Source organism: Pleurodeles waltl, chromosome 3_1 (assembly GCF_031143425.1).
Source record: "Pleurodeles waltl isolate 20211129_DDA chromosome 3_1, aPleWal1.hap1.20221129, whole genome shotgun sequence".
Taxonomy (NCBI): Eukaryota; Metazoa; Chordata; class Amphibia; order Caudata; family Salamandridae; genus Pleurodeles; species Pleurodeles waltl.
In genome coordinates, this window is record NC_090440.1 from 1,009,140,061 (window position 1) to 1,009,153,093 (window position 13,033).

The following is a 13,033-nucleotide window of genomic DNA, read 5'->3' on the forward strand; positions in this document are numbered from 1 at the left end:
AAGGTCAAATGGAGACGGCTAACTGGCCTGGAAACAACAACAAATTGGACCCGTCTATATTGGTATAACCTGTGATTCTTGGCTTCAGAATCTAGGAAAAATTAGTGCTTTTCTTCCACAGGTACAGCTTTCCAGACTAGATGCATACCAGGGATTTGCTTTAGCACTTTCCGCTCCCAGGCAAATCTCCAGCAGGTGTTCATCTTCAGAAATTGGAGGCTCCCAGGATGGATCACGCTTTTACATCAGTGTCTACAATAACTCCTCTTCCATGGCAACCCCAGCACCAGGCATCGGTGCACCAGTCTCTTGGCACATGTCCTGCAAGGCGTATGAAACAATGTTGCTCTTTAGTTGAATGCCTTGTTTCAGTTCTCTATGGAAACCACTCTGACAAACTGCGAGACCCTTTATGACATGGGTTGACTCCTTGCACCTGGGTGTTTTTCACATTGGGAACATGCTGGGATTATCCACCTGGACCATATCTCCTAGTGCAGGGCCAAGAACTCTCCTTTCATCTCTGAGAAGGCAGAGGGACACTCTTCTAGGTACCAGGCAATCCATCAGCTCATCCAGCAAGAAGTGCAGTCTTCAAGTGATGTCTCCTTGCCTCCAAGAGACTGGTCACATAGCAGCTTTTTGGGCACCTGGTCAGGCACTCCCTTTCTTGGTCAGGAAGAACTTGGAACTAGAACCAGGGGTGGTGGTTTGGGTCACTCTGACTAGTGTCAAAGCATGTCCTTCCTAACAAGAGTCTTACTTGGTAAAGTCAACACTGAGAAATAGCACATAATTAGCAGTGTTACACTGTACACCAAGGGCAGGCACCACCAATGGTTTTATTTTAACCCAGAAATGGGTTGTTATAGTCAACACCCAGGGGTGGGATAGCAATGTCAGAAGGTTAGGGAGTAAATCAACCCTGATTCAAATCCAGGCTACACAAAGGACCACAGCACCCCACATCATGGACCACAGTGCTCTGCAAGTAAATTGTTTATCCGCGAGTCTTTCAGCAGCAATAACAGGACTGCCGATGGGGAGGAACTGGGCTTTTAAGATGGAAGGGATTAGGAGCAGGTCTTCAAATCAGAATCCTGGAGGTGTGATGGCCATTCTCTCTAGCTGGAACTCCACCTGTAGGAATCATTAGCTTTGTGCCCACTCTGATCCTTTTTGAACTCCACACTATATAAAGAAAAGATAAAGAGATTTTAGATTGAGGAACATTCAGGCTACATGCCAAAGATAATAACTGTCTGTCCATTTTCATAAATAGGAATCACCAATGGAATAAAAGAAAGCTATTCTTAAGAGGGTGGAGGAGCATTTAGGTTTCACACCAACAATGGCCATTGACTCTCTCTCTCACAATAGGAAGACTTTCCTATGGAATATTATGGGCTAGATGTATCAAGCGTTTTTGCATTCGCAAACGGTGAGAATGGCCGTTTAGGAATGCAAAAATGCCTTTCAGTATGTATGAAAGGCATTCGCTGTGCAATTTTAAGGAATCGCTAAAATAGTGATTCCTTAAATTTGCGAGCACGTTTAGAGAATCGCAAATTGCGATCCTCTAAATAAGAAATCGCAAATATGGAATCCTTAGTTGCGGTTTCTAAACCACATGTATCAAGCTTTTCCTTAATGCGAATTGGGCATTAAGGAATCGCTATTACCACCAAGTTGAACTTGGTGGTAAGCATGTGCAAATTATAAAAATGCATGAAAAATTCATTTTTAAAAATGACATGTAACACACACATGCCCCTTTGGCATGTGTACGCCTTACATGTCCTTAAAAAAATTCTTGGGTTGCAGCAGAGGGGGCCTTAGACCCCCAGCAACCTGGGTTTTGCATTTCCCAAACTTACGAATTCCAGTTAGGAATTCACAATTTGGGAAATGCAAGAAATTTGAAAATATGAGCCTACAGGCCCATAGGTGTGAATGGGGGCGGCATCGCAATTTGCGATTCAGTAATAGCATTTGCGATTTTTAAGAAATTGCTATTACCGAATCGCAAATATGATACATACCATTTTGCGATTCAGAAATGGCGATTTTTTAAAAATCGCTATTAGAGAATCGCAAAATGGTTTGTTGATACATCTAGCCCAATATGATCTAGAAGAGACAGGGAATCTGCACTAAGGGGGTCATTACAACCCTGGCAGACGGTGTTAAAGGTGCGGTAATACCGCAAACAGGCAGGCGGATAAAAAAAGGGAATTATGACCGTGGCGGAAACCCCCAACAAAGACAGCCACTTTAACACACCACCCGCCACGGCGGTACAGACAAGCAGTGCGGCGGTCACCGCCAACAGACAGGCGGAAGACAATGTACCGCCCATAGTATCACAACCCGCCAATCCGCCACCTTTTCCGGGGCAGATTCACCGTGGATAAAAAAACAGCGGAAACAGTTTCTGCAATGGGAAAACGTTCACCTGAACACATCCCATGAGGAAGGAGGACTCCATGGATCCGGAATTACAAATCCTACCGGCCCTTGTATTCCTACTCATCTACGAAGAGCAACGCCGGCGCCGGCGAAGACAACGGTGAGTACTGCACCTACGACATAGGGGAGGCAAAAGTAAGGGGGACACACATGCAACACCTCCACCCACACCCCCACCCTCGCATATTACAACACACACACAAATGCATTCACAAACATCACAGTAACAACCCACAACCCCCCGGAAGAATGCAAAGACAAAACAAAATCAGTTCAAACATTGTAATGTTTCGATATACATGTCTCAAATATATGCAGATATATTATAAAATCATTCAAAAGTATATACATTACGAGAAGTAGTGCAGATAAGCACATATCAATGTCCGTGCACCACTAGTCCAAAAATGCATGGGCGAGGCCCACACAAGATACCTGTCCACAAACGGAGAGAACACTGCCGGGGCATCAGAGAGAAATACAACAGGCACCTCAGGGGGAAGGGAAGGGGGGGCACCTCAGCCGGATGAGTGCAAAGCCAGATCCACGACAGGGCTCCATGCCCATTGATGTATCCTGGGGAGTGCAAAGCCACAGTCTCTCAAGTCTCTACAGTGGGTGGGTTGCCCACTGTACCATCCTGGGGAGTGCAAAGCCACAGTCTCTCAAGTCTCTACAGTGGGTGGGTTGCCCACTGTACCATCCTGGGAAGTGCAAAGCCACAGTCTCTCTACTCGATAACAGTGGGTGAGTTGCCCACTGTACCATCCTGGGGAGTGCAAAGCCACAGTCTCTCAAGTCTCTACTGTGGGTGGGTTGCCCACTGTACCATCCTGGGGAGTGCAAAGCCACAGTCTCTCAAGTAGATAACAGCCACCACTGGTTCTGGAGGGGGACTGGTGCCCCGTCTGGATTAGTCTCCCCGTGACAGTTCCTGTCCCGTCACTGTCCCAGCTGCACATGGGATAACGATGCTTGATGTGGCGGTCTTTTCCTTCTTGAGCGGTGCATGCCCTGTTCAGCGGTGCTTTGCCATGGCGGTCTCTGGACTGTTCAGCGGTGCTTTGCCATGGCGGTCTCTGGACTGTTCAGCGGTGCTTTGCCATGGCGGTCTCTGGACTCTTCAGCGGTGCTTTGCCATGGCGGTCTCTGGACTGGGCATTGGTGTGTGGCATGACGGTCCCTCATTGCCCAGCGGGGCAGTGGGCGCCGGGGCCCTCCTGGGCACTGACTCTGGCGGTGGTCTCCTGACCAGTGACGATACTTGGGCCCTCCTGGGCACTGACTCCAGCGGTGGTCTCCTGACCAGTGACGATACTTGGACCCTCCTGGGCACTGACTCCGGCGGTGGCGGTGGTCTCCTGACCAGTGACAATACTTGGACCCTCCTGGGCACTGACTCCAGCGGTGGTCTCCTGACCAGTGACGATAATTGGGCCCTCCTGGGCACTGACTCCGGCGGTGGCGGTGGTCTCCTGACCAGTGACGATACTTGGGCGCTCCTGGGCACTGACTCCGGCTGTGGCGGTGGTCTCCTGACCAGTGACAATACTTGGGCCCTCCTGGGCACTGACTCTGGCGGTGGTCTCCCGACCAGTGACGATACTTGGGCCCTCCTGGGCAATGACTATGGCGGTGGTCTCCTGACCAGTGACGATACTTGGGCCCTCCTGGGCACTGACTCCGGCGGTGGCTGTGGTCTCCTGACCAGTGACGACGGTGCTGGCGGTGGCGTCCCGGCCGCCGGGAAGAATGCCGCACTTCTCTGCCGTGATGCTCACACCAGGCTGTGCAGATGTCTTCTGGCCCTTCACCACCTTTGGAGGAGTCACAGCTGACTCTGCAATCCCCCTGGGACCCCTGTGAGTTGTTTTGCCTCCAGGAGTCTTCACACGGTCCCGTCGGCCACTTTCCAACTTCAGAGCCTTTACAGGGGTTGGACTGGCAGTGCCTTGGCTCTGTGTCACACTGCCTGCCCTGGTGGCTGGTGCACTCCACACACCTTGAACAGCCACCACTAGTACTTTCTGACGAACACTGGGATGGGTAGTTGGAGGGGGTCTGGGAGTGGAGGAAGAGGAGGTGGTTGTAGGAGGTGTCACTTTAGGTGTTTTGGGTGCAGGTGCAGGTACTGGAGGCTGTCGTGAGGTGGATGGTTGTTGGGTGTGTGGGTGCCCGCGTTTGTGTACTTTGGGAGGGGGCGTCACAGACACACTGGGAGAGGACACACGGGACGTGTAAATGGGAGTGGAGGTGGTGAGTGCAGGTGAGCGGGGTGTGGTGCTGGGTGTTCTGGTGCGAGTCCTGGTGCCTGTAGATGTAGTGCATGCAGGTGAGAGTGTAGACGAGACTGGGAGGGAGGAGGGAGACGACGAGGAGGGGGACACAGTGGAGGGAGTGGATGTTGGTGTGTCTGCATGTGTGTGATGCTTGCGTGAGTGCCTGTGGGTTGTGTGGTGCCAATGTTTGCCTGAGCTACTTTTGTGTGTTGAGGTGTGTGCATGCTGGTCTGATGGTGTGCTTGGGATAGGCTGGGGTACAGGGGATTGGGTCTGGGTGGAGGAAGTTGGAGGGGGGAGGATAGACACAGGGACAATGGCTGCCATCAGTGCTGAGGCCAGAGATTGCAGGGTTCGCTGAAGGACAGCCGGACCAGAATGAATGCCCTCCAGGAATGCATTACCGTGTTGCAACTCCCTTTCTACACCCTGAATGACATTCACAATGGTAGACTGCCCAACAGTGAGTGACCTGAGGAGGTCAATGGCCTCCTCACTGAGGGCAGCAGGGGTGACAGGGGCAGGGCCTGAGGTGCCTGGGGCGAAGGTGATGCCCACCCTCCTGGGTGAGCGGGCACGGGGCGAACGCTGAGGGGCTGCTGGGACAGCGGTGCTGGTAGGGGAGGTGGCGGCTGTACCTGTAGAAGTGGGGTGCACAGATGGTGCCGCCACCACAAGGGAGCTCCCATCGGCGGACGAGTCCGTGTTGCTGGTTGGTGATCCGGTGGCCGACGTGAAGCTCCCCTCACCCTCCGTCCCACTGGTGCATTCTGAGTCCGTGGTGTGGCCCTCCATGGCCATGTGGGATGAAGCTCCCTCGTGCTCCGGTGCCACTGTACCTCCGCCTGATGATGCTGATGCACAAAAGAACAGGGAGAGCACAAGAAGGGGGGGGAAGACAGAAGAAAGACAGGTTGAGTTCATGGCATACCGCTACCGTTGGCGGACAATACAGACACAGCAGTCCTCTGCACTACGCCGTGCTCCTGGCCTCTACAGATGCAATTCCTGGGATCTGGCCTACATGGCTATGATGGACATCTGCACACATGGATGCCACAGGGGCATGTATACCTGTACTTGACACTCTAAAGCGGTGGGGTAGAGTGCCACATGGCCTGCATTACGGAGGGGCCTAGCCTACGTATTTCTGCCTGTCCTAGGTACACCCACAGACCTCCTCCCCCACCCAGACCCCTCCACTGCACGCAAAGCCTGCAGAATGAGAGTGTATTCACCCCCTTGTGTCTGCTGTGATGCCCTCAAGCGCCCATCCAACTCAGGGTAGGCCACCGCCAGGATCGGAACATCAGGGGGGTCATGGTGCGACGGGCACCCTTCCCACGTTGGGAGGCCATCCCCAGCTGAGCCTCCGCCGTCTTATTGCTCCAGCGGAGAATGTCCTCCCATCTTTTCCGGCAGTGGGTGCCCATCTCTGGTGGACCCCCAGGGTCCGGACGTCCTTGGCAATGGCACGCCAAATATCCTTCTTCTGGTGGGCGCTGACCTACATGACATGCACAAGGGAAGAATAGGAGTCATTACCAACTGCACCATCGATGTGAGTGTCCCCCCTCCCTACCCTAGCCATGTGGCACATTCATTCACATGCATTAATGTTCCCTGAACTCTGCCCCCTTCCCTCTTACAACCAGCCCTCTCCACCCAGGCCTAGCCCATACAACGTGCTCCCAGTGTACTAACCTGTTGGTCTGGAGGACCGTAGACTAGCGTGTACTAGGGGAGGACCCCGTCTACTAGTTTCTCCAACTCCTGAGCAGTGAAGGCAGGGGCCCTTTCCCCAGACGCAGCAGCCAACATAGCTTCCAGACCGAGGTCACAGCAGCACTTGCAGGTCCTCGAAGATCAGGTATCTAGTGATTGAACTGATAGAAAATGGCGGTGACGTCCGCGGCGGTGACGTCCGCGGCGGTGCGTATCATCACCGCCGGCACACTTCCTCATTGGCTCCTGGGACCCATAGGGTCCAATGTTAACCAATGCAGCATTGCGCCGCGGTCAACGACCGCCTACCGCGACTGTGTGCAACGCCAACGCAGTTACCCCACAATCCCATTGTCCCAGTTTAGAGGTCAGGCAGCCGCCATTTCAGGGGCCCACATGGCTTCATTTACTTCTGCGTCACACATAGCTAGGCCTACACTCAACACACATACAGGAAGGGTTTTGTGTTTGGTGTTGTGTTCTGTGTAACTGTGGGTACATACCTGGAAAAAAGTTGACTCTGCGGTCGCTGTTGTCCTTCCTAGGCACCGTCATTTGGAACAATTGAGAAGATGGCGGAATCCTCCGGTGTACCGACCGCTGGTGGACCTGTTGACAATGGAGGAGCGACATTTAATCATCACCTACAGGTTTGACAGTGCCACTATCCAGGAACTATGTACCCAGTTGGAGCCAGACCTGATGTCACCAATCCGCCATCCCACTGGAATCCCCCCTGACGTGCAGGTGCTGTCAGTGCTCCATTTCCTTGCAAGTAGATCTTTTCAGACAACAGTGGCCATGGCATCAGGGATGTCCCAGTCCATGTTTTCCAACGTACTGTCCAGAGTGTTGTCTGCCCTGCTGAAACACGTAAGGAGATACTTCATTTTCCCTGAGGTGGAAGATTTGGATACAGTGAAAGGTGACTTCTATGCCCTTGGACATATCTCCAACATCATAGGTGCCATTGATGGGACCCATGTAGCTCTGGTCCCCCTCACAGGAGTGAACAGGTGTACAGGAACCGGAAGAGTTATCATTCCATGAATGTACAGATGGTATGTTTGGCAGACCAGTACATCTCCCAGGTTAATGCTATGTTCCCTGGCTCAGTGCATGACGCCTAGATCCTGCGGAATAGCAGCATCCCTGATATGATGGGTCAACTCCAGAGGCACCGTGTGTGGCTATTAGGGGACTCTGGTTACCCCAACCTGTTCCTGGCTATTGACCCCAGTAAGGAATCCCAGGACCAGGGCAGAGGAACGCTACAATGAGGCCCATGGGCGGACTAGGAGGGTGATCGAACGCACCTTCGGCCTCCTGAAGGCCAGGTTCAGGTGCCTCCATATGACAGGTGGTTCCCTATTCTACTCACCAAAGAAGGTGTGCCAGATCATCATCGCCTGCTCAATGCTTCACAATCTTGCTTTGCGACGCCAGGTGCCTTTTCTGCAGGAGGATGATCCAGATGACGGTGTTATGGCACCTGTGGAGCCTGTGGACAGTGATGAGGAGGAAGCTGAGGAAGAAGACAACGACAACAGGGAGTCAATAATACAGCAATATTTCCAGTGACACACAGGTGAGAACATTTTCATTTTTACCATTACATTCACTGTCACACGTCTTCCTCTATCCTGTGTGTAATTTCATTGCATTATTTGGTAACTGAGTTGTTCCTTTACATTACGGTTTCACAGGTGTGCTTACCAACGTGTGTCATCTGCATGCATCCTTCAAGGACTTGTGATCTGTGACATAGGCATGTTGCCTTTACAACTAGAAATGCATTTTGACACTGTCCTTGATAATACATTTTACCAAATCATAGACTGACTCAACACAGTTTTGTGGTTCAAGGGTGTTTATTTAAGTGCTCAAAAATGGAGGGGGGTTGTAAAATGGTTATGGGTGATGGTGGAGGAATGTCCATGGCAGAGTCCAGTCTATTAGTCTCACAGGTGCACTGCCCATATGGGCATAGGAAGTGGAGATGGGGCAGTTTAAGTATGGACAGGGTAACAAAGTGGGACAGTGGGGTGACAATCAGGGTGGTCTCATTTCCTGGCGGGGGTCTTGCCATCTTGCTCTGTCCTGTTCCTGGATCTCAGGGACCGCTTGGGTGGTGGTTGTCTGTCTGCAGAGGGTGGGGTGCTGGTGTGGTGGTCCTGTGGCGGGGCATCCTGTCCACTAGCGCCGGTGGAGGTGGTGGGCAGTTCATCGTCCTGGCTAGTGTCAGGGGCCCCTTGGAGTGCCACGATGTCCCTCATTGTCTGCTGTATGTCCTTCAGCACCCGTACGATGGTGCCCAAGGCGGAGCTGATGGTCCTGAGCTCCTCCCTGAGCCCCAAATACTGTTCCTCCTGCAGGCGCTGGGTCTCCTGAAACTTGACCAGGACTGTCGCCATCGTCTCCTGGGAGTGGTGGTATGCTTCCATGATGGAGGAGAGGGCCTTGTGGAGAGTGGGTTCCCTTGGCCTGTCCGCCCCCTGTCGCACAGCAGCCCTCCCAGTTCCCCTGTGTTCCTGTGCCTCCGTCCCCTGGACCGTGTGCCTACTACCACTGCCCTCAGGTCCCTGTTGTTGTTGGGGTGGTGGGTTAGCCTGGGTTCCCTGTAGTGGTGGACACACAGCTGATTGACCTGTCCTGGGTACGGAGGTTTGGGCCCGCTGGGTGGGTGCTGTGCTGGTGTTACCAGAGGGTGGAAGGTCAGTGTTGGGCTGTGCCTGTGCAAGGGGAACCGACTGTCCCGAGGCCCACGATGGTCCGGGCTGGTCATCTGGATCCAGTAGGGCAGAGCTGCTATCGTCACTGTGGGCCTTTTCTGTGGGTGGAGTGTAGTTGTCTGGACCCTCCGGTGTGGTGCCGGTCCTTCGTGATCCTGCAGGGGCATAAGAGCATGATTATTGCATGTGTGTGTGTCATGGTGTGCAATGGGTGGGTGTGTGTGTACCCCAGTGCAAGCATTCGTGTGTGGGGGCTTGTGTCATGATGGTTAGGGGGTTGTTATGGGTATGTGCAGTGAGCATGCTTTAGTGATGGGTGACCATGCTTAGTTGTGTCATGCAGGGCTTGGTGTTGGGATGTGTGGTTTGTGTTATGAGTACATTAGTGAGGAGCTGGAGTGATAGGGAAGGGGGTGAGGGTGGGGTTGTGTGATAGCATGCAGGTAGGGTGAGGGATCTGATAGTTAAGATTTGACTTACCAGTGTCCATTCCTCCACTGACTCCTCCGAGGCCCTCAGGATGCAGGATGGTCAAGACTTGCTCCTCCCATGTTGTTAGTTGTGGGGGAGGAGGTGGGGGTCTGCCGCCAGTCCGCTGAACCGCGATGTTGTGCCTAGAGACCGCTGAACGCACCTTCCCCCGTAGGTTGTTTCACCTCTTCCTGATGTTCTCCCGATTTCTTGGATGCTGTCCCACAGCATTGACCCTGTCGACTATTCTGCGCCACAGCTCCATCTTCCTGGCTATGGATGTGTACTGCACCTGTGAGCCAAATAGCTGTGCCTCTACCCGTAGGATTTCCTCCACCATGACCCGGAGCTCCTCCTCAGAAAAGTGTCTTTGGCGTGACATGGGGTGGTGTGTGTGATGTGTGGGGCGGGGTGAGTGTTGATGTGTGTGGTGATGTGTGTGGTGATGTGTAGTGGTGTGTGGTGTTTTGTGCGTGGATGTTGTGTGGGTGATGGTGTTGTGTGCCTCTGTGTGGTGGGGTTGTCTATTCTGTGCTCTCTCTCTGGCCTTCGTCAATCAGTTTTGGTCATAGGGGTTTGTGGGTGATGTGGGTGGGTGTTTTATATTGTGTTGGGTGTGTGGGAGTGTTGTTTGTATGTGCATCAGGTGTGTGTATTTGGAATTGTCCAATGTGGCGGTGTTTTGGAGATGTGTGTGTATTTTGAGCGCGGCGGTGTGTACCGCCAATGGAATACCGCGGTTGAAAGACCGCCGCGTGGATTCGTGGGTCGTAATAGCATGGGCGTGTTTCTGTTGGCGTGGAGGTGGAGGTTTTGTTTTCGCCAGTTTAACACTGACCTTTGGTGTGGCGGACTTGTGTGGGTGACTGAATTTCGACGGATTCCGAGATGTGGGTCATAATAGCTGTGGCGGAATTCCGCGGCGGTGTATTGGCAGTCTTCTGCATGGCGGTAAGCGGCTTTTACCGCCAATGTTGTAATGACCCCCTAAATGTTGAACTCATAGATAATGTCTTCTTTACCAGCAAAGGGATGGGACTTTAATTAATTGAACTGAATGTTATTAGAATATGAAGGAGTATTCCCAGTAAATCAGATGTGGATCCACTGTCCAAAGTTTCAGATCTGATTTGGGCTACTTCTCTTTCAAATTTATTTTTCTGACTCTAGCTGAGACAGAGTGTTTGTGCTATGTGATGTGATGCCCCTCACAGGAATAGCAATGGTGCTGGCTTCAAGCAGGAGTATCCAAGACAAGGACACAATGAAGTGTGAATTCTCAGCATCTGCCTGTTGTCAGGCTTCCCGAAGCAGTTATCAGGTACAGACAGAAGGGCAGGCCCTGCTTAGAAACTTTGCTCGGTAGCCTTTTCTCCATTCTCCCTCACTGCAGTATCTGGGTCTTTACCCTCCAGTCGCAGGGATGCAGTCAATACACTTCCAGTGTCTGACATAGCTGTATCTACTCTCCATCACATGCCATACTAAACCAGAGGCTATCCAAAATGTATCCCACTTGTCCCAGCACTTAGACTTTCACCACAATAGGAGTCTTCTTACTACACACTTTCTACACATCCACCGCACATGAACACATATGGAATGCCAAAGGTCTGAGATTCACAGACTACTCTACTGGTATTGACACTAAGTACCTCTTTGCTGGCCTTCCAAACACTTCTTCAGCATTTGTATCTCCATCAGCCTTCATCTAACCATCAGAGTTTCGCAGACCACTCATCTGGTGCCAAAGCTATCACTACTGGACTTGGCTTCCAGTGCTATCATAGCTGGGAATCAAAGCCCTTTGTTACTCAGAATACCTCTGTGTGTCATCTGAGAGGATTTTCGTGGAGACTCCTTCAGTCAACTCTTCTGCTCATCAAAGCCTTCTTACGATCCAAAGCTTCAATTTTTTTATTGCCTAAACCTCTAACCCCTTTGTTAGTAATGTAATATTTTTGTTGTCTTCAGCCCTCTGAGTTTCTCAAACCCTTTCTGCAATCCTTCACAGACAACACACCTTTTCACTATTCCACCTTTAAATCCCTCTGCCAAATTTCAGTCCCTCTGTCCTCTGATCCACCCTCAGACTATTGTGCCAGCAGCAGTCGGGGTCTGTTATCACATAGAGCGCATTAGTTCTGACTTTAAATTTTCTTTGCATGCTCCGATTTTTACAGCAAATACTTACCAGTTCTATAAATGGGCTTAAAAGATGTGGGTTTCTAGGGGTTGACAGCATAGGAAGCATGAATGCAATCCATATACAACAGTAATTTTCTGATATATGTTGCTTGGAATCACATAGGTGTCCTCCTGCTCCAGTCTTCTTACTTCTCCTCCTGGTCCTTGCATGCCTTCTGATGTAAGTCCTACTTCTAGTCTTGTTCAAAGCCCTTCTTTTGTGGGTTTAGATCCTTCTGGTCCTCATTCTGGCAGTATTATAAGTAACTCTGGTCACCCTAGTACTGGTTTTCTGAATTTGGCGCTCCTGGTTCTAGTACTTCTTGACTATGGTCTTCCTGGCCCTGCTGGTGGCCCTTCCCTGTTTTGGCCCTTCCTAGGCCTCCTGATACTGGTACTACTGACTGTATCCACAGTACTCCTGATGCTTCCTTCTCCTCCTGACCCTGTTGCAAGATTTGCCTAGGTGTAGTCCTAGTTCTCATGGTTTAGGTCATCTTGATTTTACTTACCCTGGTCTCTGTCTTCTTGCTGTACCTGGTACAAGATCAGATAGTTTTGATTCTACATATTAGGTTCTTATGAGTTGGACCTGATCATTTTGGTCCTGGTCTAGTCCCATTGATTCCCATGGCTCGGGTTATCTTGCTTGTCCTCCTTCTCATCAGCCTGGTCCTGGTACCCCAGTTCTAGTTCTCCTGCTGGTCCTGTTCTGGACCCTCCTTCTTCACTTTTCTTGTTCCTTGCTGGTCCTTTGACCTGGTCCTTCTGATCCTCCTCACCCTGTTCTTCTGATTCTTGGTACACCAGCTCCTAGTCATGCTAGTCCCCTGAGTCCACCTGGCTTCTAAAGTCATGGTCCTCTGTCAGGTGTGGAATACTACGTATGCACAATGCCCCATAAAAAGAAGTGTAAAACTAGCATAAGGCCATCCATAAGAAGCCTAAAATGAGCTCAGGTCTCAAAAATCATCAAGAGCAGGATCCTTGAGCTTAAAAACACAATGCATTCTAATAAGCGAAGAAGATGTTTATGTAATGTACTTCAAAGCCATACTCATTATTCTTTGCAGACAGCCAAATACTCCTGGACTGCAACACAAAATATGTGAGTGCCATATCCTGATGCTCCAGAAACAGATATTTGACAATAACATTTCTTTTTTTTAA